At 57.5% G+C, this 20,486-nt stretch overlaps 1 protein-coding gene across 1 annotated transcript in view; it reads right to left on the bottom strand.

Moving 5' to 3' along the window:
- HIC2 (HIC ZBTB transcriptional repressor 2) overlaps positions 1-20,258 on the bottom strand; it is a 29,691-nt gene extending 9,433 nt beyond the window's left edge. The window contains exon 1 of the mRNA XM_044775435.2: positions 20,098-20,258. The gene's annotated coding sequence lies outside the window, so the exon portion shown is untranslated. The remainder of the gene's footprint in view (positions 1-20,097) is intronic.
- Positions 20,259-20,486: the final 228 nt, after the last annotated feature.

Raw genomic sequence — 20,486 nt, 5'->3', positions numbered from 1 at the left:
TCAATACCAGCCCGCCAAAGCCGTGGGCAGCTGCCGCCAGATGTGGGTGGGCTCCCTCTGCCCCTCAGAACTTTGGGTCCTGCAGGAAGGGGGTCCTTAGGTTCTGGTTCCTTACACCGCACCCGGGCAGGCCTGGGCTCCCTTGGAATGGAGCCAGGGGTGGGGGAGGAGGCCTGCAGCAGCCTGGAGCCCATCCCTGCCTGCCCTTCCCCCACCCCCAGGGCCAGGGAGGCTCAGCAGGTCCCTCAGGAATGTGACCAGACCCGGGGTGCGGGGTGGCTGGGAGGCCTCAGCTCCGGCCTGCCAGCTGTCTCTCCAGCCCCTAGCACTGTTCCTCTCTCACAGGGGTGGGGGGGCACGGTTGGTCTGGGATCCCAACAGCCAGAGGGCAGCAGAACCAGCTCTGTGTGTCCACATTTAATGAGGGTGGGCTGGGCCCCCACAGGTGTGAAGCACCCAGACTCCCTGGCTGGGTGAGGCCACTGGGACAGAGCTGAGCCCAGCCTTGGGAAGGGGGACAGAGGCCACCACAAAGCTGGTGAGAGCGGCCCAGAAGAATGGACAGGAAGTCACAGCAATGTGTTTGAGCCAACCAGACACCGGCCACGCAGCCCTGTGCTACCCAGGCTATTCCGCACAGGGCGTCAGGCCAGCTCGCCCAGGGGCCTCCGTCTCAGCACATGCTAGACCCTGCAACTGGGGGTTACTCGTCCTTATCACAAATCAGGCCAACATCTGGACACCATGCAGGGAGTGGGTAGCAGAACAAGACTTGGGGGCCCTGTGTAGGGGCCTGCTGCCCCTGCCCTGCCAGGTACTTCGCCAGCCTGGGAAAGGCTGAGTGACAGGCACACAATTCCTGGGGGGGGGGGCGGGGGAGGGTCTCGCAGGGCTGAGGCAGACGTGACTCCTCACAGGGACACTCAGCAGGACAGGGCAGAGCCGCCTCCTCACTGCGCCTTCCACTGGGTGGGGCACCGGGGAGCCGCCTGCTGCGAGTTCATAGCCAGCATGATGCCTACCACCTTGCCTGGCGTGCACCCCGCTGGGCAGTCTGGGCCGCCACTACATCTGCAAGCAATGATGCAACCTCACTGCAGGTGATGGGGCCACACGCCCCACTGCTGTGGGGCCAGGACCCCTATGAAGCACTGTTCTTTTCTTCCCAGCCTAAATGACGACAGCCAAAGACCTCTGCACTCCCCCTCACTGCCAGGTGTGGGAGCATCAAACACTGCCCCTCAAGAAGCCCCAGCCTGGGGGAGTCCCAGGTAACTGGAAACATGGCTGTGGGGGCTGGCCCAGAAAGCTGGCAGTGCAATGCCCCACTGGGTACAGGGGCTGGTGCCCAGCCCTGGCAGGAACACCCTACAGGCTGGAATGAGGACACTGCCTGGCACCAGCCCCTGGCACCGAGCAGCCCCCTGGCAGTGGGCAGAGGCAGTGTGCGTATCAGCCCCAAGGATCCCACATGCAGGGAAGCCTCACTGCCTGCCTGGAGCGCTGGCTCCACGAAGCCTAGGATCTGGGACAGTGGGAAAGTCAGGTACTCCCTCCTCTAAGGCCGAGACCTGGCCCTTTGCAGGTGGGTGGGGGTGGCGCTAGCCAGGCTGATCCCGGCAGGGAAGGGCAGGAACGAAGTCCTTGGGGAGGGCCAGCTCTGCCCTCTTGTGAACAGAGACAGTGTGAGCAAATGAAGAGAGACCTGGATTACCTTCCCAGATCCTTGTTTACAGAACGGTCAACACCTACCTACCCAACAGGGCTGTTACACTGCAAACTGGGACAGGTCCTAGCTTAGTTCTCATTTCCTTTTCTTCCCCTCCCCAGGGTCCCACCACAGAAAAGTCAGAGAGGCACACCCGTCTGCCTACCCCCTGCATACACACCGAAGGCAGGCCCAGGCCCCAGCCGCCCGCCCCAGACCCTAAAGGCACTGGCAGCACGGGCCAGAGGGAAGGCCAGGCCCTTAGAGCTGAGCCGGGGGGAGCTAGCAGGAGCTCCCGCATGTCCTCTGCTGCTCCTTCCCTGTCCACCCTCCTCAGACAACCACATGGAAGACCTGACTCGGCATGGCTGTCCTGGCAAGAAATGTCTTGGGGCACACATACCCAAGTGCTAAATGAGGTTATCTCCAGGGGGTGGAATTATAGGAAAACTCTAGTTTCTGGGTGTTCATTTCTGTAATAATCAAAATTTAAAACAAGTACGTATTACTTTTAAAATTCTAAAAAAACCAAGAGTAGACTGATGCAAGAAGATGGATGACTCTCAAAAGCACGCTGAGGGAAGGAAAGCTCACACAAAAGCGCACACCCTGCATTGACTCCATTTATGACAAGTTCTAGAACAGGCAGAACTGATCTACGGGAGAAATTAAATGAGCACAGCCTGTGGAGGGTCAGGGGAGCGCTGTCTGGGAAGGGGCATAAGGAACTTTCTAGGGCAGCTCCATGCCTTGGTAGGAATCTGGGTTAAGGTGGGCACACCCACTGCTCAAAACTCAAGATTTGAAATTTGGTACTACGTTGCATGTAAATTTTACCTCAAACGGGGGAAAAAAAACTCCAAACAAAAAGAAAGAACAGAGGCGTTCACAGGACATGCCTGTCTCAGCAGCTCCCCACCCGCCACCCCTCCTGGCACGGCCCCACCCAGGCACCACACGCCGGCCTCACAGCCCTGGGGCCCGTGTGTCGATGCAGAGCCCGTCTCGTCTTTGCACACACAGCCCAGGCTCTGCCCTGGCACCCACTCCAACCGCTCACCTCTCACCTCCCCACGGGGCACGAGGGCCTGGGACTGGCAGTGTGGAGGAACATATCTGTGGTCATGGGCGTGGCCCCCCTTCTCACTGCTGGCTTTCAGCCCATCCTGGGGTGCCCACCCAGGCTTCACGAGCCCATGGGCACACAGGAAGCAGCTGGTGAGAACAGAGTGGCCATGGAAGAAGCAGATCCTTGTCCCCCTAGGCTCCTTCCTGGCTGGCAGCCCTCATGCATCTCCAGGAAGCAGTGGAAGCCCCAGGCCAAGGACACCCCTCAAGTCCCCTCCTCACCCTCCAAACACACAAGAGCCAAAAGACCAAGGAGGACAGCAGAGGGCAGGGCCCATGGCCTACCGACCCATGGAGCAGCACCCCACGGGGGCCCCTACTTGCCCACGATGGCAGGCAAGGCAAGGCCCCATCTGTCTGAGGCAATCCACACGGCCTCAGGGGCCACCTCGAGGCCTCTCTTCCTAGCAGCCCACAAACAGCAGGAGAGTGTGCTCTGGTCCAGCGCCTTTAGAGGCCAGAGAGGTGGTGTTAAGATGAAAGTGATCCTTACTTAAGCAGAAAGCAAGGAGAACAATTTCAACCCCGCAATCTGAAGGGGGCTACCCCAACTCAGCCTGGACACCCGCCATGCCCAGAGCCTGGGCTCCAGGAGTCCTGGGCACTCAGAACTGCTCTAGTCAACTGGCCTCCAAGTGGTGCCCTCTAAAGACCAGGCTGGCAGTCCTGCCTCCCTAGGGCCTGGCAGTGGGCACCCTGTCCCTCCTGGAGATTGAGGAGTGCACCCCACACCCACCTCCAGGCCCACCTGTCGGGCCAAACTCAGCGTGTGGTTTCACGGCTGGTACTCCTGACCCTGGTGAGCAGTTTCCCCCAGAATGCTGTTCCTCCTGCTCAGTGCCTGGCCTCCTGCAGACAAGAGTGAGTCTCCCCCAGAGGCAACCATGGCACCTGCACTGAAATGCCTCCCGATTTCAGGAAACTTCCCCCAGCCCGGAACCAGCCCGGACAGAGGGACCCGGAGAGAAGGGCAAAGGACAGGGATGGGGCCTCCCTGCCTCCCCTCCCTGGGCAGCCCTCTTTGCCTAGATCTCCTGGGAATCTTGTCACCCCACCTCCCTCCCTAGTGACCTTCCCTCCCTTTCCCAGAGAGGGTCTTCTCGCAGGAGTCCTGGAGCTATGCTGGGGCACCAGGAGCAGTTCCACCTAGCCCACCCCAAGGCACCCAACATGAGACTGTTCTCTCACCCTAACCATCTCCTGGCCAAGGAACACCGAGCCAGAAGTTACAGAATGACACAGGAATCTTCCAGCTGACAGTAGGGGGCCACCCACTGCCTAGCTGGAGCACCAGAGCCAGGTGGGAGGCACATGACATGCCAGACAGAGGGGTAGTGTTGGGTGCAGTACAGCCACTGGGCAGTTTCCACACCCCCAGAGGTTTAAGCACATCTGAGTCAGAGAAGGCCCCAGCCACGCTGGCCCCCAAGCCCTGGTCCCAGCCAACCCCCACCATGATCGCTTGGTGCTCCAGGTGTGGCCCCGACAGGTGCAGGCACTGCCTCTTCCCTGAAGGGCCTGGCCCCTTCCAAGCTACAGGAGAGCAGCTCCGGGGCAGAATGGAGACTGCCTGGAAGGGACAAGCGGGCCAGGATCCAGAAGAGCCCAAGGCTCAGCCCCCAGTGCACCCACCAGCCCTGTGCAGCCACAAGCCCAGGACTCCGTTCATCCTGCCCCAGGACTGGAGTGTTCTTCCTTCTCCTCCTCTTCCCCTTCTCCCTCCTTCCCTTCTCTGCTTAAGGGAATGACTCCTCCATTAGGCCTTTCCCATCCCAACAGGGCCGAGAGCCTCTCCCCCCTTCACCACCAGCCAAAGCCAGGCCTCGCTCTACACCATGCTGGCCATGTAGGGCCACATCTGCCCTGGCAGCCTGCCTGAGGGCAAGACTGAGGTGTTCTGCCTGAGGGGAAGAATGAGGTGTTATCTCCATCTCCAGTATCAGACAAGACAGAGTTCTGGGGGTTAAGCAACTTGCCCAAGGTCACAAGAGCAAGCAGATGACAGAGTAAAGGATTCGAAGGCTGACCCCAGAGTTGCTGTCAGACTTCCCCTACCCAAGGGACAGATACCATGCGCTACCCACTCCCAGGCAGGGGCAGGGGTGCCACTCACAGTAGCGCCACCCTCCACGGGGCGCCAGGAGAAGGGCCTCGGTTTGCACCTCCACCGCATCTCCCCCTTCCACCACCGCCCCCCTGCCTGTCACATCAGGGCCTCACCTCGGCTGCATTCTCCTGAACTCAGCCCAGCTCCTCCACTCCTGGGAGCAGTGAGAAGCTCTTGGCTAGAAGCAACAAGGTGCAGGCCCTTGACATGAAGCCTGCTTTGGGGGCCCAGGCTGCGCCCACTGCACCTCTAAAATCACCCCTGGCTTCCGTGACCTCCCTGGTCTGTCCCTCCAGGCATGGGCCAGTGGTGGGTAGGACTCACTGCTTCGGGCAAGCCCAGCTGTGTAATCTAGCCGAGACCTGGATGCCGGCCAGCAGCTCCTGGCTCTTCTCCCAGACCATCCTCCTGGAAAGCAACAGGCCCGACGAATGCCAGGAGCCCAGCCCTCCCCCTGACGCGGCTTCTTCTACGAAATAAACACTCAGGGTCCACTCAGCGCGTTGGTGACGCTGTGATCAGGACCAGGGGCTGGCCTCCTTCTCCGCCCCTCGGGCCAGCTGTGTTGCCCACCGACCGGCTCAACCCAGTGACAGAGGTGGTGTCCATCCCAGCCCAACTTCCTCGAGTCTGCTCTGAAATCCCCATGTGCCCCACTGAAGACCCCATGCTGTCCACACTGGGCCAAGAACGCCCTGGGCCCTGACCACCTTCCCATCCGTGCACTCCCTTCTGAGAGGTGAGGAAGCTCGTGGGTAACTCGGCACCGTGAGGAAAAGGCTAGAAAGTGCTGCTGTGAGGGGAAGCCAAGCAGGAGGCTCCGACCTGCACCAGACCAGGTCCCACAGCCCTGAACCTTGCTTCTCCAGAGCAGCCTTGGGCCCTCTCCTCCCAATGGGCCCACAACCCTAGCATCACTCCTGGCCTTGGAGCCAACGAAGACAAGCAAGGCCAGGACAACCTTGGGGACCTGCAGCTGTTCCTCTGCTCATGCTGGCACAACTGGCTAGCTGGCACCGGGAAAGGCAAAGGGTAAGATGAAGCCAAGACGCCCCAGGCCTGGCACAATCTGGCCAAGAGTTCTGAGTTGGGCCAAGACCGTGAGTGCTACTGGGGAGAGGCTGGGGAGTGCTACCTGAAGGGGAATGCTAATTTGAGATTATGATTATTATTACAAAAACTAGGCTCACCTCCAGACTCTGTCCCTCACATTGCACTGCCCCCAGGAAGGCAGCAACAAACAGGAGCCTGGAGGTGGGGAGAGCCTGTGGGAGGCTGCCAGGGTGGATCGGCCAACAGCACAGCAGAGCAGGGGAAACCGGCCCTCCCTATCAGGCAGGGAACAAGTGACAACCCAGGAGCGAGTGCAGGCAGCAGGCAGACAGGCCCCAGTGTGCTGCTTCCCGTGCATACTTCCTACGCGTCTTGCTCGTCCTTGGGCATGGTCCAAGGACCAGCAGGAGTGCCTGAGAACGCTCGAGAAATGGAGACACTCAGGCCTCCTTCCGGGCCTCAGAACCAGAACCCATTTTCACCCTGAGGGACTCGGATGCACACTCAAGTCTCAAAAGAACCCGAGCAGTTAAGCTTTCCCCTGTCTAGGACGCCCAGTGCTCTGCAAGCACTAAACACTCAACCTCTTGGAGGTCGAGAGGAAGGAGACAGCCCCAAAAGGGAAGACACATTTCCCGTGTAAACAAGCCAGATAGTGATTAATAAAAATGGTGGACCTGGAATGCGAAACAGTAAGGCTGAGTCTGGTTACCAAAGACATCTTGGAGCCAGGAGAGTAGCCACGGGCAGAGGGATCTTGATGAAGGAAGGACAAGCAGGGATGGCGCAGTGGTAAACAGGTAGAAATTCCACATTCGAGGAGCCAAAAGGGCACCAGTGAAGCTTCCCCGCTGGAAAGGACTATCGCGATCATCTCACCCGCCCCGGGCCACCCTTCAGATGAGATAACTGAGCCCCAGAGGGAGACACAAGTCATGGCTGATTCACAGAGCAGCAGCTGCCCAGCCCGCAGCTCCGGGAGAAACACTCTCCAACTTCAGTTTCAAAACCAATCCCACCAGCTAACAATTTCTTATGCCAACTAAGGCCTCTAGAAGTAGTGAAAAAGCCAAGCCAAAAAACCCCATCAAATCCCTATCATCTTCTATCATCATCACTTCATACAAGAAAATATATTTCAGGCCTGAAAAGCAAGAACCACCTCTCAATGTAAAGGAGTCTTTCCCCTACAATGTTGTCCTGGGCTGGTAAAAACTGAGGCAAGCTGGCATCAAGAGACCTCTGCCCTGCCCCACAACACAGCATGACCCTCCTGGCTGGGAGAAGACTGAGGCGGCATGCTAAAGGGGAATCCAAAAAAAAAAAAAAAACCCAATGCCAGGGGTGGAATTAGCCGAATGAAAGCCCTGGTGCCTAGTGGTTAAAGTTCGGCACACTCCGCTTCAGTGGCCCAGGTTCAGTTCCCGGGTGTGGAACCACACCACTTGTCTGTCAGTAGCCATGCTATGGTGGTGGCTCACATAGAAGAACTAGAAGGACCTACAACTAGAATACTGGGGCATTGGGGAGGGGAAAAAAAAAGAGGGGGATGGCAACAGATGTTAGTTTAGGGCAAATCTTTCCCAGGAAAAAAAAAAAACAAAACACTAAAAGAATATCCCCAGGGAGAGAAGAGAAAGGTATTACAAAATAAGACCAAGACTGAAAATGTGAAACCCTGTGGCCCAGAAAGCCCACTTCAAGGGATACACCAACAGAAATCCCCCACACGCACCCAAAACCCAGGCAGGTACGTGCCCGGCAGCCCTGCTCACAGGAGCCCCACACCTGCAGGAGAAGAGGCAGCCGAAGGTATGGGGACTATCACCTGGCAGTGAGCAGGACTACACATTTAGGTTGAACCAGAGGAATTTCCCTTTTTTTTAAAGATTGGCACCTGAGCTAACAACTGTTGCCAATCTTTTTTTTTTCCTGCTTTTCTCTCCAAATCCCCCCAGTACATAGTTGTATATTTTAGTTGTGGGTCCTTCTAGCTGTGGCATGTGGGACGCTGCCTCAGTGTGGCCTGACAAGCAGTGCCATGTCCGTGCCCAGGATCCGAACCGGTGAAACCCTGGACCGCCGAAGCGGAGCACGCGAACTCAACCACTCGGCCACGGGGCCGGCCCCAGAATTTGCCTTTTATAGGTCAAAAATAGTTGATTGTTGGCAGCAGCATACAGCTTGACCTATGTACACATAGACGAATCTCTCAAGCATACTTGTTGAGCAAAGAGGCCAAAAGAGACTACGCAGTACAACTGGGTTCATGTAAGTTTAAGCTGGATAACAGACAGAACAAATCCAGGGGCGGGGGGCAGAGGGGTGACTCAGAACACACGAGGGGCTTCTGGGGTTGTTTCTCGTTCTGGATGCTGGTCACACAAGCGTGTCGTCTGTGAGGAATCCTTGGAGCAGGCGCTCATGACGTGCACACTGCTCGTGTGACTCATCGCAGTGCACAGAAACCTCCAGGAGGGCAAGCAGGGCCCAGTTTCAACCCTGATTAGTGGACCCGAGCCAGGCAGTAACCTCCTGGAACCACCAACTAGTAACAATCACAAGACAAGAAGCAGAACATTGACAGGACAGAGGGAGAGTGGCTACATCCAGGATGGAGTGATTTTCTTTTTTTCACAGACCAGCCGGGAAGCCACAGGAAACCTGGAGACCACCTTAAAATCTCTCAGTAGGGGCAGATCAGCATCTGCTGTGCCGAGGTGAGAGCCACCTGATGATGTTCCAATCGTCCTACTGCCAGCTGACACCTCCACAGGAGACAGAAGGGCTCGAATCCTGACAGGCAAGCCCAGGAGAGAAGAGGAAATTGAGTGTGGCAGGCAAGGGACAAACACGTCGCCAAAGAGCTCCCAGCAAGGGCCCGACCAGGTCCGGTGCAGACAGCTGGGCGCTTCGAAGGGATAAGCCCCTCAGGCACTGGGTCAGAGGAAGCCGCTGAGCAGGAGAAGGAAAGGCCCCTTCAATCCGTGTGGATGATCAACCCCCCAAACCCCCAGAGCCTCAAACAGTGGCTCAAGGAGCCAAAGCCAAAGATCAAGGATCAGCTTGTTTTAATCCAAAAAAGAAAAAAAAAACAAACAAGTAGAGACATCTTGGACATCCACCAGAGTTTTTAAAAGACATTTTTACGGGTAAAAATTAGGAAACTGCTATGGGAAATATTACACTCTGTGACCCTGTACCCGAAAAGCCTCCAGGTGTGGCACTTCACAGAGAAGAGGTCTCACATGTCCAGCAGATAACTAGACGGGTCTGAGAGGAGAGACCAAGAGCTCAGAAAGGAAACCAGACAGACGGATCCTCTCAGATGTGGGCAAGAAATCTCACAGTTTCACTGCTTTACAGATGCAGCTCGGCGGTGCTGGCAAGATTGTTCAGCATTGAGACACTGGGCAAAGAGACAGAAAACAAAAGAAACAGGCACTTCTCTGCCCAGAGCAGGGGTGGGGAAAACCAGGCCCCCGAGGAAGCAGCACAGACAACAACCCTGAAAACAACCCAAATGCTCCCTGCTGGCAGGCCACATGATGAAGCGTGGGACAGCGCCACCTTGGAACACTGCAAGCAGGGGACAGAAGGCGGGACCTGCAGCACACGCAGCACTCCGGTGAGTCTCAGAAGAGCGACTGGCACCCAGCTCCACATACACAAAGGGCAGAGTCGGCCAAACCAGCCACCCGCTGTTCAAGGAGGCAGACAAGTGCAGGGAGGCAACAAAGAAAAACCAGGAATGGTCAGGCCACAGTGCAGACTCCTGGCAGGAGGCGGGACGAACCAGGGAGCGGAACAGGTGGGCGTTCGTGGGGACCAAAGGCTGTTTCCTACATGGGGTGGGGAGCAAGGGCGTATGCTCTTTATGCCCATATGTGTGCACATGTAATCCACAGCTTCTGGTTAACACTCCTGTAAGTAACCTGGAGCACAATCTCCAAGTCTACTGAGGAAGCTAGCATGCTCTGTGCAGAAGTCCCAAAGAGAAGGCGGAAGGACAGGAGACCTTCCAGACCCAGGGAGGAGCCAGGGACTAAAGCTGTGCAACACTTGCTGAGTACCCCCTCACATCACCTGACCAGAGACTGGGCAAACGGAGCAGGACCACACAGCCCGGTGACTACGGCAACAGCGCCTGAAGCAGGGCTTCGGAGGGTTCGGCCCACAGGAGATGCCCAGAAAATACCACTCTGTGCTAACAAATAGAAAACAACAGAAGCCAGGGCCTCTCCACCTGGGAGGGCAGGCGGGCATCACGCAACAGAAGTGAAATCCCAGGAACGCCCCCAAGAGGGGAAGAAGGGCAGAGTTAAAGCCACTCAGCAAAAATATCAAAGTCTAAAATACATCATGGGCTGGCCCCGTGGCCGAGGGATTAAGTTCGTGCGCTCCGCAGCAGGCGGCCCGGTGTTTCGTTGGTTCGAATCCTAGGCGCAGACATGGCACTGCTCATCAAACCATGCTGAGGCAGCGTCCCACATGCCACAACTAGGAAGACCCACAACGAAGAATATACAACTATGTACCGGGGGGCTTTGGGGTGAAAAAGGAAAAAATAAAATCTTAGAAAAAAATAAATAAATACAACACATCAGCCCCGTGCAGCCCTGCTGCCTCCAATTCACAGTCTGCTCAACCCTGAGTTTGTCTTTCCCAAACACTGATCTCAAGTGACTCCCCTGCTCACAGCTTTCAACAGATTCCTGATGCCAGGATAAAGTCCACGCTCCAAGCTGGCCTGCAGAGCGCTTCCCACAGGGGGCCCCGGCCCACCTCTCAGCTCGGCCCCTTCCAGGCACAGCTCAGTGCCCCCTCTTCTGTGAAGCAGGCCCTGCATTTCTCCCCTGCCCAACGTCAGCACTAGCCAGTCAGCTGCTGCCCTCCACGCACCTCCCCTTCTGCCCACGCTTCCCCCACCCCCACAGCCAGACTCCAAGGTTAGGGACCCTGCGTCCCAGAAGGCAGCAACGAGCCCAGCAGCTGCAGCAGGCGTGCAGCAGGCGTGCGCCCTCATAAACGTTTATTAGGTGAGCAGGCAGTCAGGAAGAAGCAGTGCGGAGAAGAGATAGGGCGGGACAATACTGGAGAGAAGAGAAGGCGGCGGGAAGGGGGAATGATAAAGGAGAGAATCTGCTGCCCAGCCCTGCCCTCGTCAGCAGTTCCAAAACTGTTGTTTACATTCTGAAAAACGAGTAGGGGCTCCCAAACAACTTTTGTTTTATGTGGGCCTATATGTTACTACGGTAGATGTTACTGTTCTATCTACTGTATTAGAAAAACTGGTAATTCAAAAAAATAACAGAATATTAACAATAAATCCATTTTATCTTAACACAAATAGCATTTTTTATAAAAAAGAATGATTCCAAAGGAAAAAAATTAGTGAGAACAGTGGCACTGTTTTACATTTTTGCAAATCTCTTTAACGTCTGGCTTAATAAAAGCAGCCGGACTGCTATCTGCTCAGCGCTCAGTCTGTCAGGGCGCGTGGTTTTGACTGAGGTCTGCGAAGACCTTCCAGAGATAGAAGGGAGCAGTATTTCAACCTTTTCAGATGACTGTGTCTCTTCTTCCTTGACACAACACTAAAACCCAACAAGTCGTAGTTTCTTAAAAGCTGTAATGTAGACTCTGAAATGGTATCAGTGACTAATTCATATTTGGTTACATAAAACTCCATTTGTCTACCTTGTACTCACATCCACCTCGGAGTCTGTGACATCAAGCACTGGTCATTTGGAAAATACTGATTCACTCCATTATCAGATCTTCCAAACGTGACATTTCACTATACACCACAAAAAAATAGCCACATGTTAATAGCACCACTGATCGTATCTTTAAGTCTTTAGCTCAAGCTCAGGTGGTGGATACTAGTTTTCCAAAATTCTCTCTCACAACTAGAATATACAACTATGTACAGGGGAGCTTTGCAGGGAAGAAGGAGGGAAAAAAAAAAAAGAAGATTGGCAACAGTTGTTAGCTCACCCGCCAATCTTTAAAAAGAAAAAAAATTCTCATCTTCCCTTTAAGGGCTCTTTCACTGGCAACAAATATTGTGGGTTGTCTCCTTAAAGTGGCAAGGCTCAGTTTGTTCATTTGAGAAAATGTCTGCCAAATTCTCCAAGTCTGACTAACCACACCTTGGCTGTCAGTCATTCTTTCAAGTAAAAATAATGTTCCATGAGAAAAAGCAGCCAGTTCAGCACGCAGCTCACACAAATGTGAAGTGCTTCTCCCGGAGACAACCACCACGCTGCACGTGCACTTCCCAATTCGTCACGCAGAATACTAACAAGCCGTGTGCTCCGGAGTCCAGAGTTACCACTGTCATCCGCACTGCCTCCCCAGGAGACGCACGAGTAAGACGGGCAGCCTTGGTTCGGAGCACCAATGGGTGCTCACACGACTCCTGCTGGTGTGTCCCATAGGCAGGGCCACCCACCATGGCTTTGCACTGTGGGTGCCAAGTGTCAACACAGGGATAAAGGCCAGTAACTTCTAAGTATTATGAAAAGGGTCTTGGTGACCCCCAGGGGTCTGCAAACCACTCTGAGAACAGCTGACCGGAATTATCTCAAATATTTCTACCAACCCATTTTATAGGCAAGGAAAATGAGGCACAAAGAGGTTAAGGTCTGGCATATGCAGGAAACAGGCTTGACACCACAGCTCTCTTTCCACAAAAGGACAGTTGTCCACCAAAAGCTGAAATCCTGCGCAGAGGGCCTCCTGCCAAACCTGAGAGTAACAAATGTCAAACCAGTAAAAGGAAGCGCCATTTCAAGAGAACACGCGCAGAGGCGGGGCAGCAGGACCAACGCAGGTAGCTCGAGGCCTTGCAGAGCCAGCAGGGCTTTGAGAGGGCAGTGGCGACCTGGAGAGGCAAGCCGGCCTCTGCAGGCTGTGGGGGCGGCAGAGGTGGGCAGAGGTGGGCCGTGGGGGGTGGGGGAGGGGTGCTGCAGGAAGCAGGACGTACATGCTGCCTGCTGGGGGCATGAAGGCAAAGTCCCCGCTGCCCTTATCAGCGTCAACACGCGCATGGAATGTGGGACTTTGGAAACAATCCTCTCCCCTTGGCCTGCACCCCTTTAGGGCTCAGGTTCACTGACCACAGCCAAAGGATGACTGGGCCCAGGGCTCAACTCACCTGCACCTGGAGCCTAGCGGCAGGTGAGAAAGGCACCTGCTGGTAGTGACCCAGGGCACCTCAGGAGACTGTGGTTCAGCCCCTGCCCTCATCACCCACCTACCAAGAAACAGCCTCAGAAGGCCAAGAAAGAGGCCCTTCTGCCCATGTCCCCCACGGCCCACCGGGCAAGCCCAAGCACCTCTCATCTGCCCACACTGAGAGAACCCCGAGAGAAGGAAAGGAGCCCAGCCCCAAGTTCCTGGGGAGGCCCAGGCCAGCCCCGGCGGCCCTCTGGAGGGGCTCCGCAAAGGCATGGGTTCCCACAGGGCAGAGGATTCCAACGGGCCAGAAGGGCAGGACTTGTGGCTAGAAGGATAAGGACGACCGAGAGTCCTCTCCGCCCCCTGGTCCTGGGGACCCGGGGAGCACCTGCTCTACAGTTTAGTGGTCCTTCCCCAGTTTCCAGGGGACCACCCCCCAGCTCCAGGAACAGGACTTCCTGGCTACGTCCAAGGCAGCCATCACGCCACCCTACTCACTGAAAACTTGGGCTGTCTTCCTGCCCAAGCACTGTGGGAAGGGACCCACACACTTGTATTCAAGGCTTCCACACACGTCTGGTTGTGTTTCTTTCGCTCTCAGAACTTCTCTACCCACTTCCTACCTGTGTGACTCGAGATTAATTACTTAACCTCTCTGAGCCACTTGTACGGTGGGGATTGATAAAATGATCGGGACTACACAGGTATGTTCTGAGGATTAAACTCAGGTGTAAAGCTCATCCCACAAGGCCTAGCGTGGGGTAACAGCCCAAAAGTGAGTGCCCGGCAACTATTTCCTAGCATTCTGTCAGGAACTCTGCAGGAACCATCTTCCTCCCAGTTTTCAAGCAAAGTTGCCCTGGCACCTGCCACACAAAAACCATCAGCTGCCTTCTACCAAAGCGAAAGGCAATGAGGCCCCAGGGGGAGGCGAGGTGAAGACACAGGAATCCACCCCCGGATCACTTGCTCTCAAGACATAACCCCTGGGTCCATCTACCAAGATGCGCACAGGCAGAAGCGAGCAGGGGGGAGGACACCATGCCTATGCCCCCACGGCACCCCTCCTCCTCGACTACCCAACCAAGACCACTCTCAGCATCACCTCCTTCACTGCCCAGCCCAGGCCGTGCTGCCTTCTCTGAAGGACAGCAATTCATAGCCAGGACACCAACCAGGACCACTTCAAACCACACCACCTAGGTGCCTTGCCACCACCTCCCATGGCAAGCTGCCCAGAGCAGGCAGGAGCTGACTTGTGTCCTGTCTGAGCACAGATAGGAACTAAAGTCCAGCACAACCCATTGTTTGGTCCCAGCAAGGGGGGCGAGGCCAGGTGAGCCAGGCCTCACCTGAAGCTCTGCCTCCAGCGCATCTTCACTGCCCCCTCTCACTCTGCCTCCTGGCCCCTCCTTATGGCCCCTCACACACCCTACCCATGTAACAGCCCAGAAAACCAACCTTGGGACCAATCTCTCTCTCTCAGGCACCCTGAGGTCAAAGAGAAAAAGAAGGGGCACAGGTCCCAGGTGTCCCCAGCTGTGGCCACAGCAGGCTTGTTAGGAAGCCCCAAGGAACCTAAACGTCACTATGTCAGGCCCTGCCAGGGCACAGAGGCCAACCAGGGCGCAAGAATGCAACCAAGAAACCAGGATAGGCAGAAGGCCAAGCAGGACCAAAAGTCCTAAGTCAAGGGCAGCAGGCAGCTCCCCAGGGACCTCCTAGGAGCTGTCCCCTTGGTGCATGCCAGCCTGGGGTCCCTCTCACTGCCGCCCAGGTAAGAGGACCATGAAAAGGGTGAGCCTGCCCTGTGCCTGACACTTCTCCAAGACCCTGTAACTAACAAAGAATCAGACCGCTTTGTTCTGGAAATTCCATCCCGCTGTGCTGTCAGAGTAAAGCAGTCTGTGACCACCCAAGCCCATATGCGCTGGTCTATTTGGACTTACCACTTGTGTGATTCTGTTATCAACAAAGATTTGTCACCTGCTAGAGCAGTGGTTCTCAAACTTGGCCGCACGTGAGATTCATTTCAAAAGCTTTAGGAAACATAGATGCCTCCGCCGGCTCCCAGGTGATCCTGACGTGCAGAATTGAGAACCAGGCCACCAGCAGGCAGGCCTCTGCCAGGCAGCACCAGGATGGCACACACTCAATGGGTCAGTGTGTAGCCCATGCTCACCACCAAGGAAAGGTCCACTGTGTCCACACAGGGGCCACTGAGGCCCCAGGCCCCACCTAAAGGGCCTGTAACCAGGCTGATGAGGGGGCGGGGGTAGCTCAGACCCCAGTGTGCTGATGGGAGCAGCCTCTCCACCCACGTGGGGGGGTGGGTACTGTTCTCAAGGCACTGGAGCGGCCCCTCCCCACACTCACCTAGAGAACCCACCCACCCAGAGGTGCTGCTGGGAAAGAAGCCCGAGGCTGCTGCAGCCTGGAACAAGTCTGCACAGCAGCCACGCCCGTGCCAGAGCCAGCAGCCCTTCCACGTCCACAAGAGGCCAACTCCCCACCTCAAAGTGGCCCCCTCAGGCAAGCCCAAGCCCTGCCTGTCTTTAGTGGCCCTTGGCATTCCCAGGGAATGGCTGGCGAGAGCTGGTAGGACAGCCTAAGGAGACCGCACCACCCGCCTTTCCACACCCCACTCTCTCTCCTCACCCACATGCCTGTGCTCTCGGAGGAGGATCACCCTCAGACAGAAAGCGGGTGCCCACTAGCACTACATACCTCGCAAGCAGCAGCAAGGCCCTCTGGCCTGAAGGCAGCTGGCTACCCCATCTACTCTCACGGCAGAAGCACCTGCTCTAATCCAAGGCCACACCCACCCTCCCTTCCACCCAGATGGGACATTACCACAAAAAACACACAAAAACTGAAGAGTCAGAAGGAGGGGCTCCGAACCCCTTCCCGACTGTCCCAGGCAGTCTCTCAGGATCACTCTCCCCACTCAGTCAGGCCACACCCTCCCAGCAACCCTCCCTGGCAGCCCTCCCCAGCAGAGGTGCCCCAGCCCGCCCTTCCCTGGACTGCAGCAGGGCCTGGAGTCAGCTCCTGGCTTTCCCTTCCTTATCAAGCTTGCTGGGGGCCCACACAACCTCTACCCCCACCGGCTTTTCTGGCTTTGCCACTCCCAGCTCAAACTGGGCTCCAGGCAAGCCCACAGTCCCTCTTAGAGCCCTTCCCCAGCCCAGGTCCTTAACTCTTAGGGCAAGGCCCCTCCCAGCAGGAAGCGCAGCCTGGCCATGCCAGGCAGAGTCAAACTGACCCGGCTGGTTCTGGTTCGGAAGCCCCTAACCAGGAGCCAGGATCGTGTTGGGGAGGGGGCTCTCTGCCCTGCCCCTCCCTACTAAGATCTCAGAGCCCTCCAGACTCCACACCACAGGGATCTGGAGTCACAGGCATTTACAAAACCTCCAGCCCCAGCCTGAACAGTAGCTTACTTGCAGCCCCAGCAAGTTAACCTCCAAGTCTCATTTCCCATCTATAAGAGAAGACTATGTGGTGCTGAACTGGAAGGATTCCGAGAAAACGCACCAGTGCATCTATCCCCAGCCTTAAGGCCCACCACTTGTTGGTGAGTCTGTGAGTGCCACAGGGTAGAGACCAGCACAATTTAGTCTAGCCACAGGGGCTGCGCCCCGCATTTGTGCTCAAAAACGCTGTTGAGTCAAAAGCTTATGAAAGCCTGACAGGCGCTGGGCACGCAGTGGGCGCTCCCAGGCCAGCTCTTCGAAACACACAGCATCCGCAGGGCCATGCTCCTGTCACTGCTCTCCTGACTGTCTCCGCAGCCACACTCCACACTGGCTGCTGCCCTTCCCAAACTGAACACACTCCCCCGCGAAAACCCTTCTCCTACAGCCCACCTGAACTCAGCAAGGCATCCAGAGCTCTCGTCCAGCCCAGCGCCAGCCCCTCCCTCCGTGCCTCGCAGCCACCATCCCCACACTGCCCTCTGTGCTGCATTTGTCACAGTGCCAGCCCTTATCACCCCATCTTACAATCATTTGTTTGCTTGTCTGTCTTCTCCAGGCTGAGCTCTGGAGGGCAGTGATACGTGAATGTAAACTCAAGTTCTGTTCCCATTTTAGAAACCGGGACACTAAGGCTCAGAGAGTCAATCACTGTCCAAGGTCACACCAAGAGTAAACGGCAGAGCCAGCGTCATGCTCCAGGCTTTCTAAGTCCAGCTCCCCTCTTACTGCCCCGCAGGAATCCCTCCTCAGCCAGGCTCCGAAGGCCGTTGAAAGGTGTCTTCTTCCCAGGAAGCAGGCGCAGCCAGGAAGAACCCCCACCCTCTTAGTGATCAGGGCCCGGGAGCAGTGGCCCTCAGGCCCCGTGGGCAAGGCAAGCAAGTGATGGGGTGGGGCTGACTGCTGCAGGCCAACAGGCCAAGCAAAAGGGCAGAACCACAGGTCCCCTGGGTAAACTGAACTTTATTCCTTCCTCACTCCTCTGACTCTCCAGAACTGCCCAGCCAGCCCTTCTCTGGGGGCTAGCTGCTGATTAAAAGGCACTGGCCCCACCCCCCACCCCCACCCCCACCCCCAGACCTGACCCTGGCAAACAATAAGGACTCTGGGAAGGCAGCAGGCCTGTCAGCTCAATAATGCAAAACCCTGTTGCTCTGAGTCCACGACAGCTGACTTCAAGTGGATCGGAGGCTGTGCTTATTAACAAAATGAGAAATCTGATCTACGGAGAGAAAACACTACGTGAGGATTAATCCAGGACTGCAGCTTGTGGAGAAGGCTGGGCTGCTGGCCAAGACCAGGGAGTGAGAACAGGATCGTGCCTACCTGTCCCCAGAGCAGGTACGCACAGCAGGACAGAACGCATCACCTCTGCCCCACCTGCGCCTCCTCTTCTCCTTCCAGCAATCTTTTGGGTTTTGCTTTAATTAAAGGCCTGGCTCCCTCGGGCTGCTTCTTCCTCTACGGAGAGCCAGCAACCAGAGGGAGATTTTTCTTTTCAGGAATCGCTCGTAAAAGCAGAGTGACTAATCTACAAGTCCCAACAACTGGCAGGAAAACACTGCAGGGAGAAATTCTGGGCGCACACCAGCACTCGAGTCAAACGGCAAGAAAAGCTGGGCAATAGGTGCTCAGCAACACCCCAAAACTGGCCTGCAGGAAGCCAGGAGCCAAAGGAAAGCAGGCCAACCTAGCAGCTCTGACCCTGAAGGCAGGCAGGCAGTTGGGGAGCCCCTTCCCAACCTTCAGAGTCTACCGCCTGCTCATGAGACCTAGAGATTTCCATAATAAACCCAAGAGCACGGGACTGAAGGTTCACTCGCAGTCCGGGGCCAAAGGACTCAGTTGGGCCCCCAAGTATCACCCTCCCATCCCCCCCTGGGCGCTAAGAGACCTGGAAACCAGCAATCTCACCACACAGCTTTGTCCCTAGAGGCAGGCCAGAGGCCGGCCCATCTGCTTTTTTTCAGGCCACTCCAGCAACCCTGCTCTGCTAAGTGTACACTCCCTCCTTGAGCCAGGGCTACAGACTGGCCACATGGCCTATGATCCTGAAAATGTCCGCTGAAAGGCCCAGGGAGTCCAGACGCTGGTAGATGGGAATGGAAGGGAAGTAAAGCCAGGAGCCAGGAAGCAACAAATGCTAGCTGCAGAAACGTCCTGGATTTGGGTTCCCAGCTCCATCCCTCCATCCGGGGTCCCTGGAGAACAGCTCCAAGTTCAGCCTAGAAGCCCTGGAGGCCCCTCCACTACCTGCCAGCTCTCCCCCTCCCCCAACCACAAGAGGCACAGCAATCCCCACATCAGTCAACGATCCACCGCAGGATTCCTATGGGCCAGGCTCTGCCCCTCCCCCCCACCACATATGTCAGAGGGGTGGCCTCCCTTCGTTACACCCCTCCTGCTATTGAGGAGGGGTGGTGGGGGGGGAAGCCGGAAACCTAGCTTTCCAGATGTGCTTGGCAACTCCTACCAGAAAAGACACTTAGAGGTAGAGGGAATAGGAGAAGACATGGATAAATAACTTCAAAGCCGTTTCAGCCCATCCGGATCAGCACTGGGCTCCCTTCCCCAGGCAGTCCCACGCTGTTCTGGGTGGGGCCGCTGGGAGCATTATCTGGCCTCCTTCCCTCCTCTCCACAGTCACTGCCCCCCAGGGAGAAGCATCTCCGCCTCCCCCCGCCCCCCTACCAGCTAGGCCTGTGCGAATATGAACCATCTTGGTAGATAAACAGAGAGTGACAAGCTGAGGCCCTTCAGCCCCCTCCCTCTGCCAGCCAGTCCCCTCCCCCTGCCAACCGACCCCCCCTCCCCCCAACCCATCTCTCTTCCTGCCAAGCGACTGCCTACAGGAGAGGTCTGGGGGCAGGGCAGCGAGCCCACCAGCCTCAGGGCCTGGCCCTCTGGGAGCAGCCCCTCCAGGCCTGCCCCTGCTCAGGCCAGTCTTCCAACGGGGAGGAGGCAAGGGAAAGGGACCGCAGACGGTGCAGGGCCGCAATCCTGGAAATAGCAAAATCCCCCTGCGAGGGGCGGCCGCGGACGCAGGGCAGTTTGCATAATGGGAGCCCGCCCGCCTGTCAGGCAGCGCAGCTCGCCCGACGCTGTTCGGATTAGATTGCTAATGAAAAGGCACAAAGAGCCGGCGCCCGCTCGCCCGCCGACCCCCGCTCCGCAGACTGCGTCCCGGCGCGGCGCGGCCCCGGGAGCTTTGTGCCGGGTCCCTGCCGCCCGCGCCCCACCGGGCACCCGGCCACAAAGCGGCCCGGCCGGGTCGGCTCTGGGGGTCCCGCGTGCGCCCCAGCCCAGCCCAGCGGACGCGCGCGCCCCGCCCACGCGCGCAGCCCCACGTCGGCCGAGCGCGCGCCCGCCCACGCCCCTCTCCCCGGGGGCGCGCCCGCCCGCGGCCCCCGCCCGCGCCCCCTCCGCCTCCTACTACCCCTCACCTCGTGTGCGTCGGCGGCGGCGCTCCGCCCGCCTGCCGGCCGGCCCTGCCGCGGCCCCTCGTCCTCGGCGCCCGGCCCGCGCCGCCCGCGCCCGCCCCGTCCGCCCGCCGCCGGCCCGGCTCGGCTCCCCGCCCAGCGCGCCCCGAGCGCCGCTCACAGCTGCCCGCCCGGCGCCATCTTGGAAGCTTGTGACGTCGGCGCCGCCTGCTCACCCCTGACCCACATCTGAATGGGCGAGCTGCGGGCGGGCCGGCCGGGGCGGGGCCTGGGGGCGGGCCGGGGGCGGGGCGGCCGGCCGAGCGGTCCGAGCGCTGGGCGGGGCGGGCGGGCGGGCGCTGGACGGCGCCGGGGGGAGGGGCGCGCGGAAGGAGCCCGAGACCCCGACCGTG

Source organism: Equus asinus, chromosome 8 (assembly GCF_041296235.1).
Source record: "Equus asinus isolate D_3611 breed Donkey chromosome 8, EquAss-T2T_v2, whole genome shotgun sequence".
Taxonomy (NCBI): Eukaryota; Metazoa; Chordata; class Mammalia; order Perissodactyla; family Equidae; genus Equus; species Equus asinus.
The sequence above is the reverse complement of the archived record's forward strand: the minus strand, read 5'-3'. Positions and strand labels throughout refer to the sequence as shown.